The sequence below is a fragment of the Peromyscus californicus genome, unplaced genomic scaffold (genome assembly GCF_007827085.1).
Source record: "Peromyscus californicus insignis strain IS unplaced genomic scaffold, ASM782708v3 Scaffold_18__1_contigs__length_77618521, whole genome shotgun sequence".
In the NCBI taxonomy this organism is placed as follows: Eukaryota; Metazoa; Chordata; class Mammalia; order Rodentia; family Cricetidae; genus Peromyscus; species Peromyscus californicus.
Window position 1 is genome coordinate 19,992,937 of NW_026294480.1, and position 22,618 is coordinate 20,015,554.

The 22,618-nt window shown below is 37.1% G+C and overlaps 1 protein-coding gene across 3 annotated transcripts in view; it reads right to left on the reverse strand.

Annotated features, from left to right (window-relative positions):
- Positions 1-22,618, reverse strand: part of Cdh10 (cadherin 10) — a 195,470-nt gene that overhangs the window by 141,865 nt on the left and 30,987 nt on the right. Inside the window, exon 2 of one of the 3 annotated variants that reach the window (XM_052743075.1) lies at positions 2,020-2,124. The exons of the other annotated variants lie outside the window; for them this stretch is intronic. The gene's annotated coding sequence lies outside the window, so the exon portion shown is untranslated. The remainder of the gene's footprint in view (positions 1-2,019; positions 2,125-22,618) is intronic. 3 annotated transcript variants of the gene reach the window in all.

A 22,618-nucleotide genomic window follows, 5' to 3' on the forward strand; every position in this document is an offset into this window, starting at 1 on the left:
CTGATAACTCTAGCTGTGTCATTTTTTCATAAAAAATAGCCAGTACACCTTGTATAAAACAAACTTAACAGGTAAGTAATGATTTCACTGTGCAAAACGTTAGAGATTTTTTAAAATTTGTGTCTCTTGATTTCTGTAACACACATTGTGCCTGGCTACATCTCCATTAGCCTAGCAATACTCTTTGGGTGTGGATCTTTGAGTATGAAACTCCAAGTATTGTTGACAGAGTGTTAATATAGCCCTAAGTTTCAAAGTGTCCTTTCATCAGAGTGTGTCAAGAACAAAGGATGTGGTGCTTAGTAACTGTTGAGTGCTTAACAGCTTCCTCAGTGCTTCATGGTGAACAGAATGTACAATATCAGGCAAGGAGCATCCCCTCTCCACTGTGAAGGAAAACCATCTGAGCTGCTGAGCACTGACTAAAGAAAGAGACAAGAACACAGAAGATCCAAGAGAGTCAGCTCACTAGAACATGGATCTTTATACCTCATCTATCATTTAGTTAGCCACTCTGAGACTTGGGAGAGGACTGTGAAGGATGAGTTAGAACTTTTGACTGCATGGTAGACAAAAATCAGTTGATGGAAGTGTCTAGGTGGGAGGGCAGTTTCAGGAGGCCCATTCAAACCAGAATGTAATCAGGTAGAAATTCAGCAGCCAGAAGAAATGTGGAGAGAACTAAAGAGAATAAGGCCAGGACTACTATAGACCCCAGAGGCTGAGTAAGATGGGAAATATCATGGCAATCACAGGACATCACAGTCCACTACAACCCATACAACATACAAGTAACGTATCTGATCAAATGACCACTCCTGAAATTAGTGCAGGTGTGAAAAGGGAATAGTTTCTGTGCAATAGGAAAAAGCAGGCACTCAAGAGACCATTGCTGCCGTTAGAAAGCAATGCCAGTTCTCTTCCAGCCCTTTGATTTCACCTCTTCTCTATGAGCTCGCCCGTGACTTTCAAGCCTAATTATGTCTTCCTCCAGGTAGTTAGCACTCTCCTAAGGCCCCTGCCAGCTGACTTTGTCATTTGGCAAACCCTCATGGTCACAGTCAGACCTTCACCAGAAACGCTGATCTTCCTAGTCATGCCCTGTGCTGTGTCCATGCATTTCTTCTCTTATGATTCCCAGAATTCAGGCTACAACATCTAAGGCAGGACACTGAGGAAAAAAAAAAGAAGGAAAAACAAGTGGGAAAGAGACCCTGTAACATCACTCAGCAGCATTTAGTAAGGAGGCCCCAGGTACAGAATTGCCCCCATGTTATTATTCACAGACTGGACACTTCCACTAACTGATCATTGTTTAAAGAACTTGATTTTATATTGGGACAATTCTGGAATATAAAAATTCACATTTGAGCAGTTATTACATGTCAGTCAACGAGAGAGCACTTTTACAAACGCTGAATCAGTTTATAAAATAGTGTGAAACAGATTCCCACATAGATAGGTACGAAAGAAATGCTAAAATGCCCAAAGATACATGTGTTGGACTATATATTAGGAAGATCATCATATTAAGTAGCTTTTTAAATACAAATTGAACTTTAAAATCTTAATTCCAATAAACAGTAGTTTATAAGTCCATTTAAGTAAGTATTGACTAGGATCATATATTTTTGTTTCCATTATGCTAATTGTATTTGATTAAATTTAGAGATAGATATTTAAATATTAATGTGGAACTCTTTCCATATTATAAATATGAATGTTTGGCCTCTATTTCAAAAAAAAAACACATGAATAAAACATTGGGTTTTCTCTGAATGGCAAAGTTAAACAGCTCTACAAAATGGAATTACAATCCCTGAATATAGCGATTATATATTGATTTATTCTAGTGAAATCTTTTTAATAACATCAATAAATATTTCTAGGCAATATTCCCATGCTAGGTTTTATTTTCCTCAGTCAAACTGTCAAAAGATTTTAAGTACTGGCACTTAGGAACACTTGAGAGGCAAGGGAAATGTGTGGAAACATGAGAGCAGCAGAGAAAGAACATACAGGTTCTAGTGTGGGGCAAAGAAGATGGACTGTGCTTCAGCTGCTGTGCCCTGAGGACCAGAACGAGCCGTTGTGCGTCACTGATGGTCCACAATACAAGGGATGCTGATGGTTAGAGAATACTACTTAGAAAACATTACCAGAAATATAAATAGGAAAAGAAAACCTTCTTCACCAAGAACCACACATTTTTCTACATCACTGAACCAGTTTCTCCTCTAGGTTAATTAGGGATTTGGGACAGGATAACTCCTTTTTAGTCCTATTATTGAACATCGATTCTTTAGATGGATAGTTGTTTGCCCAGTAAACTCCAGGAAAGTGATATATCTTACTATTTCCCCTTAAAGGTAGTCCAAGACGTGGTTATATTAAGTTAAAATATCATTTAACCAATAAATCCGCGAATGCTGAGGGATTAAGTAACACAGTTAATGTAATACAGCTGGTAAGTGGCTATCCTGGGATTTAAGGTGGATTCCTTCTTCTTTATTATTCTGTCTTCCAACAATAGAGAATTCATAACTTAAAATGCCAAGGACACAGATTCAAAACAAAATTAAACAGCATCACCCCCCCCCAAAAAAAAGTCTCCTATGTTTCAAAGTAGAATTTTAAAGATGCATTTTTATTGTTTTTCATTATATGTAGGGTGAGTGTCCATATGGGTATGTGCACATAGGTACAGGTACTTTTAGAAGCCAAAGGCATCACATCCTCTGGATCTGGAGTTAGAAAAGACAGTTAGCCCCTTGACAGAGGTGCTGAGAACCTGACATAGGTCCTCAGAGAGCAGCAAGTGCCCTTAAAAATTGCACTGTTTTCCTGATCTCCAAGGAAGGTTTTTTGTTGTTTGTCTGTTTTTAATTAAAACTGGCTTTCCAGTAAGTCTACAGTGACCTTTGTCCTTGGTAAGTGTGCCTTGATTTACTCTCATTGTCCTCATTGTGGACTAACCTAGGGCTTCTATCCTTTAAAGCACAGCCTCGGTGACAGGATAGCCCCCTCTTGATTACAGTTGCCATCTGTCTCTGGCTAAAGGCAACCTCTATTGCATTCTTGGCTTACAGGATTGGGTGGGTAAGCTGACGACATACTGTAGGAGTTGTCAAGCAACTGCTACATGGCAGTGGCCATGGGCCAATAGCCAGTGGGGAACTAAGGATCTCAGTAGAGCAGCCAACAGAGAACTACAACCCACCAGAACCCAATGCTCAGCACCAGTCAGACTACACACCTTGATTGTGACCTGTGAAAACTTAGAGCAGAGATCCACTAAGCCACCTCTACACAGGAACTGAAGTTGTCCTTTTTTTTTTTAAGCACTTCAATTTTGAAACACTGTGTTAGAAATTAGTGAACACCTACTTCCATAATAACCAAATTGCATTTAATATCATCATAGGTCATGTTTTCTATAAAGTGTCAGAAGTTAGCAATTATATGTACAAAACAGAAAAAAAAGTCCTAGTGGTCTCCAATAGGGACAACTTCTTAAATTATATTAATGACATGATGTGATAGTAATTGGAATAAAGCATCTGAACAAAGGAAATTCTAAAGAGGTTTGTAAATTTCATTATTATGATCTTATCTCACCACTTAAGACCTCATAATATACTAATTTTCTGTATTTTAGCACCTGTGAATGGAAAAAGCTTCTCAAATCATTTTTTCTTCACCCTTATGAAAAGTACATGATTCATAAAAATTAAAATAGATAAGTACAAATCAACAGTTAAGACTGTCTTTAGGATGGCTTAGGAATCAGGGTTGATGGTAATATTCTCGTATTTGTGTGAAGATAGCTACAGTATATGAAGAAGAAAAAAACTCAGAAAAAAAAAAAACAGTTCACTTGTGCTTCATGTTGCTAACATACCTGTTAGTAAATGCAGGTAACACGGTTGGGTACCATGCATCTTTATGGCAGGGTGACTCATCTTTAAAGACTTATTAGCAAAAATACAAAAACTTATTTTCTGTGCTTTCTCTTTCATCTCTGCATGAATGTTCCAAAATGTGTTTATTATAGTCTTCACAGTACTGCCAGGTTTGCAGTTATAATCTTCATAGAGAAAAAGGAGATGGGGGCAATAAATCTAATTTTTTTCATTTACTGTAAGCATGAAAGAACAGCCTGAAGTGAGTTGGGCAGCTGTTGATGACATTCTTGATCCCTATAAAGAGGTGTAGAGTTGCTACCTAGGATATGGTGGAAACTGTTTCAAGATTTAATAAACAAATTTGTGGGCCCGTTATTCATTAGTTAATTCAGAAGCAATCTGTAATGACCATGTATCACAAGAGATAGACTATCCAATACACTGTTCAGTAGAAGATTCTAGCAGAACTTGTCTTTAGAGAACTCTCTGATGTCTGTACCCAGATCAACTAAAATCATCTTGGATGGCATTTTCCTTAAGAAAATGTTCATTGAGTAAACATGCTGAAGAGTAGAAAAATAACAGATAAGTAATGAGAAAAAAAGGCATGCATGGATGACACCTGCTACCATTCCCAATGCCCTGTTCCAGTCTCTATGCCCTGCTTGAGTCCCTGGACCCACATGATTGCAACAGAGAGCCAACTCTTATAAGTTGTCCTCTGACCTCCATGGAAGCACTGTGGCATAAGTACACCCACACATACACATATACATTCTTTAAAAACAAAATTTTAAAATGAAAAAAAATAACCTCAGAACAGGAAAACTATCATTCCCAGAGATACCCAAACCTTTAAACAAGGTTTTGTAAGTAAACTCCTGCAAGAATATGGCTTAATTGCATCAGAAAGCTCTGAATATACTTTGATAACCACATTCCATGGTATATATTCTGGACACATAGTGTGATCAGTGTTGTTGGACAGCTATAATATAAAGTTCTTTGATTCAGACTACTCAAAGTTTTTCTATAATCACTACCAAATTTTGGAAATTCTTTCCAAGAAAGGCTCTATCCTGTGTGTTAATAAAAACCTGACAAAACACTGCAAGTAATATATACACTTTATTACTTCTAAAATTAAGGATAATAGAAAAAAAATCTCATTACTATGGTTGACTCCAGTGCTTGCAAACTTTCATTAGTAGTCAAACTTCCACATGAGTCATAATACTGATTTAGATAACAGTATGGTTTTTGTAAAAGTAAGAATCAAGAAATGACTAGCTTATCTGACATAGCTGTGGATGTATAAATATTTTAAACAATAATAATAATAAGTTAATAAATCATAGGTTTGAAAAAATGACTGGCATGACTTTGAAGAAGAAAAGGAAATGATGAAGGGTTAATCATAGCATGATTCCCTGTAGCTGACTTATACAGCCTGTTTATATTGTTCAACTCAGTTTAGGTGTCCAGACCACATCGGGAGCTACACACAAATACAAGGTTAGTGCTTTCTACAGCACTCTGTCTGTAAACTTCACTAAAATTTGATATTTGGGAAAATTCCATGTCAATTATATATGTGTATTTATACAATGACTTATGTGTTTTATAGGTGTTTTAGATAGATGTTTAGTAGGATGATGCCTTATGACTTTTATGAACATCCTTAATGTTATTTTATCCTCCTTCTCCTATTATTTTACTCTCTACCTTCTGTTGCTATCTCTCCCAAGGCTCCCTAATTAAAGCCCTCCCCCATTTCTCCTATTTCTCATTACAGGTCACTTGTACCCTCCTTTTTATTGTTCCCCAATCCTTTCACCCCTACAGTAGTAACTTGTACTTGTCTGGTTTCTGCATTTACCACAGGTTATGTACTCACATCTGAAGATTTCGAACTAGGAACCTGAGATGAAAGATAACATGTGGTTAATGCGCCTCCAAGAACCACAGACCATCTAAGAAATATTCCAACATCAGGCATGTGAAGCCCTCTTTTGAGCTGTTGTTAAGGGCTGTTCAAGAGATTACCAAAATATTACAGGGTATTGCTTTTGCTTTTGGTTGCCCACCCCACCTGTGGAAGGAAACTCCTTGTTTCTAAACACATCATGTACCTCAAACACAGAACCCAGAGACACTGAGCTGGAAATGACTAGTTTTCAGGGTACCAGAAGATGATACACAATCTTCCAAGAAGGGAAGAAACTGATAGTAATACCCAGATATGATGCCTATGGACAACAACATTAGCCTGCATGGCATGATAACCAAATGAATGCAGTAGTAGCACATATATCTTGGTGGTAACCAATATCCCACTTATTGGACTTAAGACCCACTCAACAATAGGGATATTGTTCCTAGTACTGGAAACATAGCCCAATACTCAGGACTAATGAAGTCATGAATCTTGAAGAAGAACCTACAACTGACACTTTAATAATATCAAACAGCACTCTAAATAATTATCCATATTCTCATAAATAAGTGCAGCCCTCATGTGTCATCAAGGAAACTTCTCTTTGCAACAGATGGAAACCACAACCAATCATAATGTTGATTGTAGAGGCCAGTCCCAACTCATGCATCTACAACACAATTCCTATACCTAAGGCCCAGAGATCATTGCCAAAGTGTGGGTGAAAAGATTGTAAGATCCAGAGGAAGAGGGAACTTGTTGTGAGATTATGTTTTATAGGAATGTCAGAAGCTACCCATAAGGTCTCATCAACATGTTTGCAAATCATGATCTGAACAAGAATGACAATAAACACATTAAATATGGAAGGGAGTCGGGGGAAAGCTCAAAAATCTAAACCGTAAGAAATAGTCTCCTCCAGGTAAGAGCTCAAATTGGTTATCCATTACCAAATGGTCAAGCCTGAAGATATACACATACAAGTAACAATGAACAGATTGAGCAGGTTGTATTTATGTATTTAGGAATATGTACACACAACAACAAGGCAAAAAAAGGACATACTTTGAAAAAGAGCAAGGAGGAAAGTGTGGGAGGGTTTGGAGAAAAATAAAGGTGGGGATTAGGCAGTTATATTATAAACAAATTTAAAAATGTGATTTAGGGGGTGTTAATCTTGAAGAATTATAGGGATACACAAATTATAAATTTATTTGAACTGGAGGATGCTGAACTTGACTTTTGTTCTTCGTTTTCTCACCTAGTGAGAAAAAAACAGAAGAGCACTCAATTTTTCTCTGCATATCTATCTTCTAGGAAAGTATGTGGTGGTAACCTGTAGGCTCCAACCATAGCCAGTATGCTATCTGCATCCACTGAGACAAGAACCTGGATCTCTTCCATTGATGAGTGTGAGTTCTGCTCTCACACTTATGCTGAATTACACTTCTGATATACGTTCTAGTTGATTAACTGACTCAGGATACTAGCACAGACATGGCATTTCCCTGGAGTGACACTCTAGTGCCGTCACCACTGTTGATTTCCACTACTGCACCAAGTCCATTTCTACAGCAGAATTTTCCAAATGCTGATCTGCCTCTAGGAAATCTCTGCTCCTCATGTATCACATATTTCACTTAGTTCATATTTCAGCAATATGAATCCAGATATCTTGGCAGCTTATGACTCCCTAATTTATAATTGTCCCCAAAATACATACTCATTCACTTCATTTTACTTCTTTTATTTTTTATAGGTCTTATCAACATTTGAATTTCTCAAAGACACAATTTTATGGTTTATTTTTTGTCATAAAGAAACAACATGTATAGACAAAAGATGTTCTGTGGTGTGTGTGTGTTGCATTCACATAACCATACAGGTACATATGCTCCCACATGCATATTCAGAAGCCAGTTTGTGATGACATCGACTGCTATCCACCTTACTTACTTGAGAAAGAACCCGTCACTGAACTGTAACCTCATTATTGCTGCCATGTTAGCTGACCATAGAGATCCTATGATCCATCTATCTCTGCTCTACAATGCTGGGGTGAATATTCTCCATAGATATGTTTGGCTTTTTATTTGAGGGCACAGAACTTAATCTCAGGTCCTCATACATGCATAGCATGCACTCTTGTCCATTAAGCCTTGTCCCCATCAGGAAACACATTATCATTGTTCTTGCATGAAGTTATCCGGCTACAGTGCAAATGTACTCCTCAGAACAGTATAGTTAGACAACAGATGGGAGAAAACATTAGATAAAATAATAGCTTGTCTTTAAAACTGAGAAATATTGTAAGTCCTTCTAAACCTCTGAAGAAGGGAGAACTCTCTATTCAAGTTCAACTTTTGGTGAATATAATGTATTGTCGGTGTTAAATTAAAAAGAGAGAGAAAGAGAGAGAGAGAGCTTCCTACTTTTCCGTGGGTTGCCAGGTCCCTAAGCATCCACACTGTAATGATCACCCATGAGACTTTCCTAATGTATAGATGGTATCAAAAACAGATAATTCATACAAGTAGTCCATGTTAAGTATGCCATGTATTTTCAAAACTACATATTGATGCATTATACTGTCTTTTTTATTTTCAACTATAATGGGTGTGTACTGCTCAAATCTCTCAGCAATTAGAGGCTAAGAGTTTGACTATGACTTTATTTTTCCATATATTTTCATGTTGTTGAAGTATTAATATGCATCATATGTAATTATTGCAAATTAAGTCATGTTTCTTATGCAGCATTAGAAATAATTTCTTCCTTTGTTCATGTACTTTTCAAAGTGTGTGTGTGTGTGTGTGTGTGTGTGTGTGTGTGTGTGTGTGTGTGTGTGTGTAGAGATAGAGAGAGACAAAGAGACAGAGAGAAAGAGAGAGAGGAGTATTAGTTACTTGACATGGATTTAGGGTTTTTTTTTTCAATCAAAAACAATTTTTTAAAAGAAGAGACCAAGAAGGATCATCATTTATCCATGTCTGGCAAACAAAATAGACTTCAGTTATCTAATTTTTCTCATGCAAAGACCAGGTAATATCTAAATTTTGCACTTTTTAAGTCATTCAATGTAGAATAAGTTTTGTGTTTCCCAAGGCTGATGAGAACCAGTAATTTCTTTATTTAAGCAATAAACGAGGACTTGGTTGAATCGTGACATTTTTAGACTTACTTGTATTTTAGGTTAAATACTAAGCATAGTTTCTATACTTGAAGTTATTTGTAAAGTTCAAAGGCAAACAGAGGATTAGACATAGAAATCCAATGTCTTGGCTTAGAGATATTAAGGGGATCTGTACATGATATGGACTAATGTTGCTGTGATGTAGTGTTTGTGAAGCAGGTGCAGTATCACCTAAAATAATATTTAGCAACAGGCTAAAGGAGATCCAACAATCATTTTTTTTTTCTACTTAAGAGGGCTAAGATGTAGAGAAAATGAACTTTAATTCCAGAATGCCTAGGTAAGCACTCACATGCTTTCACACTTCCAGATGAAAAGGAGGACAAATATATATTTCTATTAAACCTCTGGACTGAGGCCAAACTATGAGTTTATCCAGCTGTATGAAAGCTTACTTCATGGTGTGGTATGGCTGTAAATGACACTGGTCCTCACAGTACCACTGCTAGTGTTCTTCTAGCTGCAATCTTACAAGTATACTTCATTTTAAATCGAGAATCGAGAAAAAGCACAATGCCTCATTATTTTTATTTCAATAAATGCAACATTTCACCTATCTGAAAGACAGAGCCCTTTAATCAAAACTCAGCATCAGTTATTGCTGAAACAGGATGATCAGCCCAATTCAGTTCATCAAGTTGAATTCAATGGATTTGTGTTAGTTTTTCAACTGCTGCACTCCTGATATTCTGGACAAGATAATTGGTGTTCTTTTGCTGCAGATGGTTGGGCATGCTGTGCAACATAGGAAGTTCATCATTGTTTCTGTCTTCTGCTCCCTAATTTCCAGTTTCAATGTCTTCCATAGATCCTAATGAACAAAAATATCTCTAGGCATTGTCAAATATTACCTGGGGGGGGGGGGGGGATAAAATTGCCTTTGAGTGCAACACAATTTAGACATCACCCAGAATATCTCAACACATGCAGATAATTGAATACAACATTGAAAGAAAACTCTGAACAAAATGCACATTTTAAGCAGGAAAATTAGATCAAAATTAAGACCAGACTTAAATCCGGGAGAAGAAATGGGCACTGAGTATGTATTTGAGAATTAACTTGTCAAACTCAGCATGTGAGCCAAGTTCTTAACAGAATGGTCTTCTGTTTCCTCATGTCTATGCTTTCTCAGAGAAAAACAAACAAAAAGCCTAAAAGTTCAAAATGACCTCACAATCAATCTGGCCCAACATTTATGACTTCACACATACACATACACACACACACACCAATAAAGATGGTGGTAAATTATTTTCCCGTGGATTTCTACTAAGATAACTTACCCCAAAACTCCAAACTACAGATCACAATCTCACATTAAATTCCCTAAACCCCTGCATGTTCTCAAACATAGGCATAGTATCCACACTGCAGGGAACTAGAACACAGAAAAAGGGGAAAGAACACACACACACTAACAGATATTGTGGATCCAGAAAGCCTAGCCAATTTTAATCAGGAAAAATTAGCAAAGAGTGTAGCTGTAATTAACCAGTGTTTGAGACAGGCAGGGGAGGTAGTTACAAAATTCATCAGTTCAGAGGAACTGGAAGATATGCTTTCCAGAAGAGCAATGGTATCCAATAGATACAAGAATAGCTGCTAGAGATTTTATAAGGCAGACTGTCCATCTATTGCCTTCGTCTTCACTTTAGTTTTTCCAAGAATAGCAATAATAAAATATCACTTATGGTATTTTTAACAACTCAACCATCTTTTGTTGCACAATGCTTTTTAATATTCCCAGTATTTACTGGAAAGGAGATACCAATTTGCAATGTAGAAATTCAACACCTTTTATTTTTATTAATCAAATATATTCATTTATTTTACACCCTGACTACAGTTTACCCTCCCTCTTCTCCTCCCATTCTGGCTCCCCACCTCATCCCCCTATCCACTGCTCCTCTGTTTCTGTTCAGAAAGGGGCAGGCCTCCCATGGGTATCAACAAAGAAATCTGAAATAGACATTCACAACCTAGGCATTATAATGCAATTTTAAAATTACTAATATATAAACAGGAAAGCAAATATCATTTTCAAAATGCCATTTAATATTTTTCATAATTTAGTATGAAAATTAACAAAAGAATATAGAAATCTCTAACCACAAACAAATGAAAGGTTAAACAAGTTAATGATTTAAGAATTGTTTCTAACTCTCCATTTACTCCTTTTGTTAGGATATTTGACATGAGTTTCCTAAGCCTCCTTATATACAACATTCACACCCCACCTCAAGCCACAGTTCTCATTTTGGGAGCTGATGGACAAGTTTAAGAATAAGATAATATCACAATTTTATTCTGATTGTAGTTGTAGTTTTAGGACTAATTTTTTGATGGTGTGTGTGTGTGTGTGTGTGTGTGTGTGTGTGTGTGTGTGTGTGTGTTTATGCCATGTGTGTGAGAATACTTGTGGAGCCCATAAGAGCATGTTGGATCCCCTGGAGCTGGACTTGAAGAAAGTTGTAAGCTTTCTGACATTTGTGCTGGGAATTGAATTCAGGTCCTTTGAAACAGCAGCAGTGCTTTTACCAACTGAGCCCTCTCTCAGTACCCTATTATTTTATCCTTATGCACATCAATGATGACTTATTTCTGAATAGAAATTCTTTCAAGACAGGGAAGAAACATAACTATGGTGATTTGGGAAAGATACTTGCAGAGAAACAAAATGAAACTTAAGGATCCACGGGATTCTAAAGGAAAAGTAGCAGAGAGCAGTTTAAAATATAGTATCTGCAACAAAAACAGGAAAATTTTAAAAGTTCTCAGATTTTTAAGGCATGTTACTAAGAAGACAAATGCAAGAAAACTATACATTTTAGAAATATTAATGCTTTGAGTAGTTTAGCATATGGTATATTTGATAAAAGATTTAATATTTCTAAGGAAGAAAGTTGCTTGAAATTTTAAGAAAGTAATAGGAAACCACAATGAAACAAAGATAGGTAGCATGTAAACAGAAATTAAAATATTTTATATCTTGCATTTTGCACTAATTTATTCTGGCATCTACTGAATATGTGTATTTCAATATTTAAAATGCTAAGTGGATAGTGCCTATTCCTAATGCTAAAGGAATAGTACCAAGAATATCTTGCATAGCCTTATTTAAATAATAAAATCCATATATAAATTTGGCCCCCATGAAACTGACATACAAAATTGTGAGTCAGAAGTTGGAGAGAAGGCTTGGTGATTAGCTGCTCTTGTTGTTCGGTGATAGAGACTAGAACTTAATCACGAGAACTGAGGTTCAAAATCCCACTACCCATGTATTAAGAGTGTGTCCGTCTCTTCAAATATCTATAATTTCAACTCCAATGGATCCAGCCCCCTCTTCTGACCTCCATGTGCAAAGGTGCATATGCTCTCACAACTGTGCCCATATATGCATGCATACACAACACACACACACACACACACACACACACACACACACACACACTTCTTTAATGGTCACAACTTGGTAGAAGATGACACTGCTCAGTAATTTCATAGAAAATAAATGTTGGCTTAATAACATGCTAGGATACATTTTTGCTATGCCTTTCTCTCCAAAATTTCAGTAAAAAATTTAAAATGAGATGATTCTCTGGCGAATATTAAAATAGCTAATCGGGTTATGAGCTATAGTACCTGAGAACCAATGCTCACTGAACACAAGGGTGTGAGGAACAGGTGGCTGCCCCAAGACAATAAACTTTGAAGAAAATTGAAGGGTTTGAAAGGGAGAAGGGAAGGGGGAAATGACATAATTACACTATAACCTCACAAAAAAGGAAATGAATATTAGAAATGTCTACAAGTTTTGACTAAAGCACAGGTAGGAACCATGGGAATTTTACAACTTGGGTTCCATAATCTTGTATCATTTGCCATTGCAGATGGAAAGCAAAGTATTAAACTTCACAATACAGCCATGCTGGTTACAAAATGTCCAAATCATTTGCATCCAAAACCTCACCACAGGGATTGAAGAAGCATGAGAGTTCTAATAATTTTATGTATAACTGAGAATTCAATGAGAAAAGTGTTATAATACAGATGGTCCAGTCCCTAATCTCCAGGTGTCTGATTCTTCATTGCCAGCAAAGAACAGCACCCTTCTGTACATTTCTTCCACCCCTCTTTAAATCTATGAACAACTTCTCTAACAGATTTACCTTACAAGGGGAGAAAAAAATCCATTATCTCTAATTATCTGTAAATCTAAATTAGAAATGAAATTCAGTATGCCCTAAGGAGACAAGTGCAAACTCAAACTTCAGAAGCCATGAAGCATGGAAATATTGCTAAAATTTTAAGGGTTGTATCAGGGAAGATTTAGAAACTGTGCATAGGGACAAAAGTGGTCTGTACTAAATAGGGTCTGCAGAGCACAATTTTTCAATAGATCTATTGTTGTCCTTCCCAGAATCTCTCATTATTGTGCTAGCCTGAGAACAGAAGAGGGAGGCTTCCTTTACTGCTTTGATGGCTGAACTATCTGGAATGTTTTTGTGCATTAGTTAAAAAAAGATTCATTTAATTAAATAAATGAGAATGGTAGGATTGCTCGATCATGATTAGTTAACACACTTTATAAACATTTTAAGAGAGCGTCAAATAAGATTTCATGTTTTGCGGACTACACAGATGGTGGTGTATCCAAACATTTGAAACGTGCTACACAGGCTGTTCTCCCCTCGCTAGGATATGCGGTGGCCGAAATAGGCATCATTCAGTGCTGAGAACAAACAATACCAATGAGCCATAAAGAGCAAGATGTAATTTCTGTAATTAATAATGGTGAGTCAGGGCATATTTCCTATTGGCTAATTAATTGCATAGCCTGTGGGGTGGGCCTACAGCATTCTATGTTCTACAGGAATGATCTAAGTGAATAACCACTTTATTTGTCACATAAAAAGGTGTAGAGCTCATCAGGTAGTTCTCTGTACTAAATACCAGTTCTAGGACTGGAGTACACAGAACAATGAAATGCCTGAGGATACCTGACAAGTGACCCTGATACCAACACAAATATACTTCCCCTAAAAAACAATGAACTTTGGAGAATGGGGTTAAGCAGATTAAACTAGAAATAAGGAAATAACTAGGTATCTTCAAAGAAGGTTTTTTTTTTTTTTAACAAAAAATTCAAGATTGCAAAATTACATAGGGATTCTGTTAGCTCTTGTGGAGGAATTGGCTTATATCAGATGGAGCTCACAGTCAATCATGATTGGAAGTCAGGGCAGGAACCTGGAGGTTGGAACTAATGCAGAGGCCATGGAAAAGCACAACTTACTGGCTTTCAATTCATGGTTTGCTCAGCCTGGTTTTTTGTACCTTCTGGGTCCACCTGTCCAGAGCTGGTACTTCTTACAGTGAACTAGGCCCACCGGAATCAATCATTAGTCAAGAAAATTGCCCCAGGTCAGTCTGATGGAGGAGAGGTTCCTTTTTCTCACATTCTTCTAGATTGTTCAAGTCGACAAATCACAAATAAACATACATGCAAACAAAACTAACCAACACAGAGACTAAAAATCATGATCTACTACCCATGATAGGGGAAAATTTGTTACAACAGAATCCTATCTAATTTTACCTCATGATCAAGTTAGTGAACTACAGATCTTTCTGACACTAACTTAGGTTTTAAGTGTATTAGTGGGATAAGCAGATTTGGAAACTGGATGAACAGTCCCTATTAGTAGCTAGGATACATTATTTCCCATATCTCTCTTTATTTCCTCCTTCCTGAATAATCTCATATTTATATTTTCACACTATACTCTCTATATAAGACTAAAAAGAACACTGAACTCTATCTACATTAGCAAACTCCAGTAATTTTATCTTTTACTTTTTTGATTCAGAATGGCATTTCTCTCAGTTCTCAGTAATACCCAGGCACTTAGTTTCTCTCTGTCTCTCTGTCTCTCTCTCTCTGTCTCTCTCTCTCTGTCTCTCTCTCTCTGTCTCTCTCTCTGTGTCTCTCTCTCTCTCTCTCTCTCTCTCTCTCTCTCTCTCTCTCTCTCTCTCTCTCTCTCTCTCTCTCTCTCCCCTCTCTCTCCTCTCTCCCTCCCTCCCTTCCTCCCTCTTCTGGTTGTTAGTCATCAACATGAAAGGATGTAACCTAGGTTTCTATTGGCTGTTTTGACAACAGTGATAGGTTATAACTCTAAAACAAATAATTGTGAATCAGAAAGAAGAAAACCTGATTTGGGGCATTCGGCAATTGCAAGGGACATTTGACCATCTGTTTAACAGACACAATGAATTTAAATAGTGTCTTACTAATTTCATTGACCAAGCTACTGTTATGCAGCTGCAAATAGAATTCTACTTGCTGAAGTGACCCGAGTATAGAATGATGTGTTCTTTTGCCTGTGATTTATTTCTTATCATAATTTAATATTTAATTAGACCTCTTTGAAGACAGATGATGGACCTATTAGTGAGACTTGTGCTGTCTGGGAATTTACAATTTGAGTCTAACACATAGGTTTAATGTGGTTACTGTCTTTTTCATTAGAAACACTAGTATGAAGATTTAGTTTAGGATGTTTGTGAGGAATTTTCAACTTACCAGTGTGATCATTTAATAATACCATGTCATAACTTGTGTTTTACTTTGTCTCCATGAGTAATTCTGACAGAAGATACAGGGCATCCTAAGGTAATTATCACAGAATATTCAAATTTAAAATCAGAAAACTTTCTTTTGGTATGAATAATTTTTCTTTATATATCTCAATATGCATTCTACATTACAGAATTTTATCATGCAAAGTGTTTAGTAGTCTTATAAGCATGACAAAACCAACATTATTTTATTTCCAAAGAAGACTTTTCTATGCTTTAACATATTAAAATATACTAGTAAATGTTTTGGGAGAACAGAGCTAAAAGAAAAAGGTGATATCCTTTAAAAAAAAAAAAGGTACATTCCCTTGAAGTTTATTATCTTCAGTCTTATTTTCTTTGCTCATGGAAGGATGTTATCAAAGCTGCTGTGAGCATCTGTGAGAACTGCTTGGAGCTTCTATGCTATTGAGCTCCTGCATATTACAGATGAAAATTATAATGTTCAGCGAGATGAGGCAGTGGATCCATAATTACTTATTAAGCTTATAATCCATCTCAGGTGAGTGGAGAGTGTGGAAGTAGATAAAAAGATAAATTAAAAAATGGCAAAGAGGTTATAATAGAGACATGAGTTTTTATAAAACGTATGCAGACCCATACATAACTTGCTTCACATGTGTTGAGTCCATGTTCTGATATTCAGCCCAGTTAAACATACAAGTATATTAAAACAATACGTATTTCATGGTTAGCAGTTGGAAGGGTGTTTGCCTAGAATACCTCAAGTTTGAAGTTCTGTCCCCATGACCATGGAGAACTGGGTGCGATGGTTCAGATCTGTAATCCTAGCTCCCTAGTGGTAGAAGCAAAAGGGTAAGAAATTCAAGGTGATCCTCAGCTACACAGTGGGTTTCTGGCAGTGTGGATTAAAGGAGAAACTATCAAAAGAGGGGGAATGGTGGAGGGAAGAAAAAAGTTCATGAGTACTCAGTGAAGTACTGAATGACTTGTCCAGGTCACGGAAAATTTAGAAATATTTCGTAAGATGTATTAGGGCCTTTATTATGCCAGCATCAATTATGCCTGCAAACACAGTCAGACATTTTGTAGAGAAGCAGGTGGTTACAGAGCTGTACCATTTTAAGATTACAGGGATCCTAAACAACTGATCACCAGCTCCATTTGACTTAGCAATGACAAGAACAGTGTGATTTTGCTGTGCAGTTACATGGAAAATGGTAGATGGCATTCCTTGACTCAACAGCGCACAAAGATTTGGGTTCCCCATTGTTAATAGAACATAGGCTGTTTCATCTCCTATATTTACAAGAGTCTATCTCAGGAAGTTACTGGGGTCGCAGGTGGATGGGTACTGGGGTACGGCATGGGACTTGTAGATTGCATGGTGGAGGGAGATATCATGGGGATAGAGAGAAACCCAGTGCTAGGGAAGCTGCCAGGAATCCCTAAGGATGACCCCAGCTTGGACCACTAGAAATAGTGGAGGGTACCTGAACTGAACTGGCTTGCCCTAGTGATCAGATAGGTGAATACCCTAACTGTTATCATAGAGCTTTTCTCCAATGACTGATGGATGCAGATGCAGAGAGGCAGAGCCAAACAGCAGGCAGGCGTTCAGTCGGGGAGAGAGAGAGAGGATGGATTCTATGAGCAAGTACATCAGGATCATGATGGGGAAACCTGCAGAGACGACCAAACCAAACTAGTGGGAACTCACGAAAGTTGGATCAATGGCTGTGGAGCCTGCATGGGACTAACTAGGCCCTCTGCATGAGGAGACAATCTTGTAGCTTGGTCTGATTGGGAGGCCCTCTGGCAGTAGAATCAGAATCCATCCCTGGTGCATGAGGGGGCTTTTAGGAGTCCACTACCTATGATGGGACACCTCCTGCAGCCCTGAGGCAGGGGGACGTGCTGGTACTTGCCTCTACATGGGAGGCCTTGCCTTCTTGTGGGGGGGGGGGGTAGGGGCGGATTAGTGGGGAGGTTGAAGGGGCAGGAGGAGGGAAGAAGGGGATCTTTGGTGTGTAAAATGAATTGAAAAAGTCTATCTCAGAGAAATGGATGTGATTATAGCACAGTTATGAATAAAACTGGATATAAATAACCTATCATGGATATGAAGGCATACATTCTGCATCTCTAGAAACATAGTGAATGTGACCAAAGGCTGATATGTTTTGAAAGTAGAATTGAAACAGGTTTCCGGGGCAGCTGATCTTGGACAGCAAATGATGTAGAAGTGGTTAGTATATGCTTAATTGCCACCTTTTAATTTTTTTCAAGTAACAGGGTATTGATTAATGATTTTATATCAATTGAGATAATAATTTATATGAATATGTTATTATTTCATATTCCTTAGGATGTCTTTGATCTTTTGTCAGAATTACTCATAGAGACAAATTTTACATCTACTGTTTTATATCCCTATATATACAGACAAACAGAAAGGTCATTGCTATACATTTTGTTATTTTTCTAAATTTGTATTGATTATTTAATTTTAAATCTAACTTCCTTAATTTTTATATAATAAAATATAATTTTATTATATTTACATGGTGATTTCAAACAATTACTGCTTTCATTCTACTTATAATTACCTTCCTGAGTCAATACGTGCTCTATTAACTAGATTTGGCCACTTTATAGACACAAGAGGAAGGAAAAAGTTTTATTTTACAATTACCTAAATAATTCTTGAGCTCTCTAAACACTGTTTATTCATGATTATGAAATTCAATATATACATGAACTTTTTCCTATCTTTAATTTGGTTTCATTTTCTTTTGTACAGATAATTTTATTCTGGAAATGACATACAAAAATGCAGCAAGAGATATTATGTTTTATCAGAAACAATTTTTACCTTTTAAGTTCATGTTTGACAAAAATATGTTGATTTTCAAGTTGTTTATTAGTTACAGACTCCAAGGTCTTTTTCTATAATGTTTAATGCTTATGATTGTTACTTTAAAAAATACAGTCTAGTGTGTCCTTTGGGGTATTAAACAGCCTGCTGAAATGGCCCAATGCAATAGCCTAAAATGTGGGATTTGACTGATTTTTCAAGATCAGTTATATACAGTAAGAATGAAAATATTCTAACCCAGAACTAACTGATGTATGCTGATCTTGATCACAAGGACCAAGATCACAAACTCCTGTAGTATCTACAGAGCAATCACAGTCTAAAAGAGCCAAAGGTGACGAACCTTGACTCAGCCTGACTCTGCAGGTATACCTCCAGAAAACTGCCCTACGGCAGGGCTGCTCAAAGCCATGGGTGTAAAGCCGCCAACCCAGCCCATTATTTCTAGAAGATGGGCTCTTTCCCACTGACCTTGGAGGGCATGGCACAAAAATCTACAAAGTATATTAGAAGAGTTGCAAAGTTTGTACTTTCTCGGGACCTACCACTCCTCCCTTCATTCCTGTTTCTTCAAGTATTGAGTATCCTTTTGAAACCGGGTCTATCTTTGTACTTCAAAAATATACAACATGTTCATTTTGCACAAGTCCACAGCTGAGGAGCATGTAAAAGGGAAGAAATACAACTTGAGTCTCTATAGATGATTAGGCATTAGATAGATGGGGATATGCACTTATATTTTGAAGTTAATTCTTCAATAAGTTAGGATATGGGGGAGCTATTCAAGTACATTAATTTTTGCATGAAAGAATGTAATTAATTTTGGATGGCCAGACATAGAATGTAACCATTTCTCTATAAATATTTATCTGTCTATAAACATTTATTTTTCTATAAACATCCTATGTTAGAAACTCAGGAGACTGGGATTTGAGAAAAATCAAAAGATGCTGGGCCTATGGAATGAGTTCAAGGTCAGCTTGGCCAGCTTTATGAGATCCTGCCTCATAACAAAAATTAAATATTGGGCTGAGCATGTAGCTCAATGGCAGAGACTTCTCTAGCATATGCAAAGACCAGGCACAATTCTTAGTGCCACAATTAATAAATATACAAAATTAGTTAATGAAAGCATAGTTTTTCATTTTTTAATAGTTTATTTATTTTTATGTACATTGGTGTTTTGCCTACATGTATGTCTCTGTGAGAATGTTGAGTCCCCTGGACCTGAAGTTACAAACAATTGTAAGCTGCCATGTGGGTAATAGGAATTGAACCTGGAGCCTCTGGAAGAACAGTCAGTAGTGCTCTTAACCACTGAGCCATCTCTGCAGCTCCCCAGAGTTGCTCATTTTGAATGAATCATTATAATTATTTCTAAGTAACAATATGAAAATTAAGTTTTTTGTCCTTTCTCTTTCAAATCTAGAATTTGAACAAAAGAAAACTTGATAAAAATTACAGTGTGCACTAATGCATCATTTGATTGAAAATCATATAAATATAATTACTGCCCCGGACACACAGGAACAACAGGGCATATACTTGGTATACATCCACTTCTGACCTTTATGCTTTGTTTAGAATGATGCTGGGTCATCTCATCTGAAGATGTCAGTTACATATTACCAGTTATGGACACTATAAGGTTTTTCCCTCACTTTTCTCATTGCCAACGTTTATAAGTGATGCCTGCAACAGTTGTTATTCATATTAGCCATAAAAATGTTGACAGAAAAGGCAAAGGCAAAATATACAAATCCTATAAAGGAGCAATCAATCCCTATGAGTGACTGCCTCTGGACAGTTTGTTTCAACTTTTGAAGGTTTATGGAAAACTCTTTTTACTTCCATCTTATCATCAAGGTCTCCCTGCCAGCATAATATACAAGACACTTGAATCTATCGGCATTCGACTTAATACTCTGAGATTGAAACGAGGATATATCTGCCAGCACACAGGAAATATCAGTAAGGCTTATTCAGTTTAATTCAAGAGCCTCTATTAGCTGTCTCAAGGACAGCGAGACCTGCCATTCATGTGAGGCTTTGCAGAACCTACACATGCTCTTGCCCTCACAGCCACCCACAACACTGATGTATCAGGAGCAGCAGGAGAGGGAAGATTAAAAATAGAAATCTAATCTCCCTGAAATTTCTGCAATCGGATGCCATCTAGAAACTCAGAAGATGTTCATGTTCCTTGATTTACTGATGCATTTAAAAAATACATACCTACTGAAATCTTTTAAGATGGTAAGAAGTGAGTAAAACAAGCCAACTCCTTAGCCAGCATCAAATTATTATAAGTATAGAATATATTTTAATAATTAATATAATAAATAAATAACCCAGCAGAAACAAACTAACCAGAACAACTGTCCCATTAGGAGCTTTAATTTATGAAGGATATCAAAAAACAAAGAGTAAATAAATAAGGCATAAAATTGATGTTCTCTGTGTGTTATGTGTTTAGAAAATGGCATAAGACATGTAGATTTTAATTTTAAATAGGAAAGCCAATGAAAATCTTAATGAAAGTGTTAACCTGTTTAAATCCCCGAAAGAAAATAGTGTAAGCATGCTATGTTTCAAGTGCATACACACACACACACACACACACACACACACACACACACACACACACACACACACATACATAAATGTTTGCATGTATGAGACACAGAAAAGTGGCAGGCTTAACCACAACCCAAACATGATACCATGGTATGTAATCAGATAAACCCAGGATGGCTGACAGCTGTGAGACCCATGGCAACAGATGGAGCCGAGGTGAGAGAGAAAACGTAAACCCCACAGTTGAGGCACTGTGCCAGCTCCTGGCTTTTATAGAGAGAAAGTTGTCTGCACAGAGGTTAACACTATCTGACTAACTAGGGCTGAGTCAGATTCGATTGATGTAAGTACACAAAGAGACCCATTTGCAAACTACCCCATTCAGGATGAAGACAACAGAAAATGGCAGCCCACACTCAGACTCGCCAGTTATTGCTGGATTTTTGAAGCATATTAGCTTGATGGGATGACTGATGATTGACTTAAGTTTTATGTGGAGAAGTTGTGGAAAACTGGACACAGGATGTGTTCTTAACAAAGGAGAAAGCAAATCAATCAATAAAGACACAAATGTTCTAAACATACACTTAAAAATTCCAATGATTAGTAAATATAGGGAAAATATTTCTCAAATTTAATCAAGAAAATATAAATCTATCTCACACCAGTTAGAACTGTGACTTTATGAAAGCTCTCCGGCAGGAAGGAGGCTTCCAACCCATGTCTCCATTGCTTTCTCTATGTTTTGCAATTAAGATAGGAGGTATCTTCAGCAATGTTGTCTTATCAACTAATTCTGGCGAGAAACCAAGAGCAATGGCAAGAGCCTATAATGTTACAGGTGTCTCTGAGGTCTCCTTGCACATTACTTCATAAGTCTCCCCATACCTTAATGCAAATTAGTATAGCCACTCTAAAAATCAATACATAGAATCCTCAAAAACCTAAAAATAAATCCACCATATGACCCAGCTATACCACTCCTTAGCATGTGCCCAACATACTCAACATCCTACACCACAGATACTTGCTTAGCCATGTTCAGAGCTGCTCTAGTCACAATAGCCAGGAAATCGAAACAACCTAAATACCCCCCAATAGACGAATAGATAAGGAAAGTGTAGTAGACATCCACCATGAAACACTATTCATCTGGAAAGAAAAGTGAAATCATGAAATTTTCAGGTAAATGAATGGACATAGGATATATAACATTGAGTGACATGATCTAGATCCAGAAAGGAAACGGCACTTTTTCTCTCTCATCTGCACTTCCTACGGGCAAATCCTCAGATGTGAGTGTACAACAGAGAGTAACCACAGCAACCAGAACCAGAACAAAGGGACCAAACATGTTGGTGGGAGGTAGACTTTGGATGGGAATAGGATACAGGTGATAGCAAGTAGAAAATGGAATGACATGGAGGGGTTCTAACTGAGTGGAGAGGAAGAGATCAATACGTAGGATAAAAGGGGAAGAGGAACAACACACATCATGATGAAGACTGAAGAAACCTTTCCCT